Genomic DNA, 3,415 nt, shown 5'->3' with positions numbered 1-3,415 from the left:
TTTAAAGATGATTTCATATTAAAAAGCTATGAGGAATTGAAGATTTGCAAAGAAGAGGTGACTTTGAATGAATTTAGCAACTTTTTGATGAAAAATCTAGAAAAATGAATTAGGCCACAACATAAGTCGTCAAACTAGCTTTGCAATATATAACCATGACAACCAATCATTGTCACTATAATACAGAAATGTTATTTTTTTTATCTTTCAACATTGTAAATTAGTTGATGGAGAGAAGAGTTGTGAACGGATGTGGAGTTAGGGTTTCTATGCGAGATGCAAATGCAGATGCAGATGAAGATAAAGGTTTTGATGAGGGTTCTGATCCTACTCATCCCAGCTAGATCTAGCCTATTTTTAGTTTGGGTTTCTATATTTTTAGTTGGGGGAGTCCTATCCCAGGGTTGTGATGGATTTGTGCTTAGACCTCCCTATTCTTGGGTGTTTCATTTTGGTTGAATAAGTGGTTCTTTTTTCTCTTGGCTAAGGCTTTTCTATGTATTATGGTTTCTACTATGTGGCCCTATACTACACATTGGACTTTGATCTACTTTGTTTTTTGGGTTTGTTGTTGTTGTGGTTGGTCTTTGATCTACTTTATATCATTGTGTGTCCCCCATGGTGCTTGGTGCTCTATTCCTCCTAATGGCCCTTCACTGGGGTTTCTTCCAGTTCCTACGACCTTCTTTTCTTTGCGATGGGCCTTTTTCTCTTGTGTGGGATTCAAGGTCTCTATGTTTCCTTTGTCATGGCATCCCCTGGATGCCTTTTCTTTGTTCGGGGACTCTATTCTCCCCCCTCTCCTTTCATTGCTACTATTGAATGGTAGTTATTGTGCATTGAGTATCGAGGTGTTCATTTCTATCGTGACATGGATATGCTTGGTGCATTTTTCAATTTATCACCGCACTCTCTACATGTTGTGGTTGGGCTTGCCTGAATTTTTGATGGTGTTTGTGTTGGGATACCATATCTGTGTGGTCGGTTGTGGATATTATTATTAGCTTCCAAATGTTGCTTCTTTGTATTGAGGATTCCTCTATTTTGTGGTTATGGTCCTATGGAGGGAGGCATTTTTCTTTGGATGATGGTGTCTTTCGGTGCCTAGGTCTCCTTTCAATGAATCCTTATTTTTTCTTTTTTGTGTGTCTTTATCTTTGCTCTCCTCTCCTACTAGGTGAGGGGCCTAGAAGTGTTTTTTGCCTTCTCCCTTCTAGTATTCCTCAGGTGGTTGGTTGTGAAGGTGTTGTGTTCTTAAAGGCTTATTTTGATGCTATGAGCTAGTGGGGTGTTGTCTTTATTTTTGTTAAAGGCATAGTTTCCTTTGGTAGTGGGTTTCCTTATGTTGTTGTGAATGGTCCTAGAATGAATGTTGGTGGTTGGTTACCTTGTGGGTGCCTAGCCAAATAAGGTTCCATTTTTTGTGCTTCTGCTACAATGTTGGATCCTTATTGTTTCTAGAGGGTGTTGTCTTCATGGAGGACATCTACTTTCACTCCTTTCTCCCCTATCATTTGTGCCTTTTTGGCTTGTCCCATGGATCTTGTGCCTATGGTATGTTTTTTGATCTTTGATTCTCTAGTTTTTTGGTTGGGGGCTCTTCTCAAGTTATCCTTCTTTCTACGGTTTTCCTCCTAAGAATTTATGTTGTTAGGTAGCTTATTGAGGGGCTTTTGAGCATGTTTGGGCTAGTAAATTTTATTTTATTTTATGTTTTGATGGAATGGCTAGATGTTCCTTTCAGGTTTTGAGGTGCCTTTCAAAACTTGCTATTATTTTTTAGTTTTCTTAATTTTTCTTCAATGCAAGAGTTTTTGCTAGGGTTATGGTTCAAGTTGCTTTCTAAAACCCCTATGTTATAAGAGTGAGACTTTTTTTCTCACTTGTAAGGTTCTTTTGCATTTAGCATTGTTTTTTGAAAAGGGGATTCCTTCTTTTGGTGTTTGGGGGTCTCACTGCTTGTGAGCTTCTCTTGGTTATGTTAACGGTATGGGCCCTCTCCTACTTTTATTAATCAAAACTAGCTTTGCAATGCTTTTGAATTTTGAAAATGAAATATGTTAATACATAATTTATGGTCAATTTAATAAAACTACATTTTTATCTCATCATATGTGTGACATAATACCAAAGTTGTAGTGTTTAAATCCCCAAATGCATCATTTTAAGCCACAAATATGTTGTTTAAAGCTTCAATTGTGTCACTTTACTAATCATTAGTTTTTTTGCCAATAGGTGTGGTGTTTAAAGCTACAAATGTGATGTGTCAGAATGTACGAGATTAGAAATGAAATTTAGTGTGAATATATAGATAAGAACAAACCCTTCAAAACACACTATTGTCTCAATCTCAAAATAATTAGAGTAATATATGTATGCAATGCAAGAAATCAAATGAAAAAAAAAACCATGCCTTTCCAAGATGCACCAAAGTTACCATCATTTCTCTTCTCACTTTTGAGTATGGGAAATATGTTCCTCTCAAATTTGTATTCTACCACTATTTTAGTAGCATGATCACACAAAAACTCAAAGACTATGGTTATTTAGGATTTATGAGATAGGTTGTTTTTGTAGACACCCAAAATTGTCATGTCTAATTAAATAAATATTTTATTTATTTAATTATCTAAGCCTAATTCTTCTATTAATTAAATAAATCTTTATTTATTTAATTAATTCATTTATCCTCTTCTAACCTTATTTCTCATTTAAATAAATACATTTATTTATTTAAATTATCCCTTTCCTAAATTAAATAAATATTTTATTTATTTAATTGTCCTACTTCTTCTATTAATTAAATAAATCTTTATTTATTTAATTAATTCATTATCTTTTTCTACACATGACACATGTCATTCATCTCTTATTTCCTACACTACCTACCTCTTTCATTATTTTGGTATTTCTTATACCTACCCTCTAATCCTAGCCGACCTCTATTTTTACACCTCTCAATCTTAACCCTCCATTTCTTATTGTGTCTTCTATTTAAGGAGATGCTTTCTTCATTGTCAAACCCTAATGACATACGCTAATCACTCATGCTAATGCTCTTTCATGCAACTTGCTACACTACAATTCCACTTGCAACCACATTCCGTTCTTTATTGAGCTCTTGTGCATACAAAAATCTGAGAGCAAGCATATCAAACAAGATCAATGGAGATAGGAAGAATGGAGATCAAAACCCTATTGGACATGTGATGGTATAATCTTTATGATTTTGAGTTATTTTGCATTGTCTTAGGTTATCTTCATATGTTATGGTGGATCTTTGTTCATTGTTAGGCTAGGGTTTAGTGGTTGAATCCATTTTAGTCTTTCAATATTGTTCTTATTGTTATCCATTTTCACCATAAACATTTTGGCACGCCCGGTGGGACTCTTGTCCCTTTGCATTTAACATTTT

Source organism: Cryptomeria japonica, chromosome 5 (genome assembly GCF_030272615.1).
Source record: "Cryptomeria japonica chromosome 5, Sugi_1.0, whole genome shotgun sequence".
Lineage (NCBI taxonomy): Eukaryota > Viridiplantae > Streptophyta > Pinopsida > Cupressales > Cupressaceae > Cryptomeria > Cryptomeria japonica.
Note: the sequence above shows the minus strand (reverse complement) of the source record.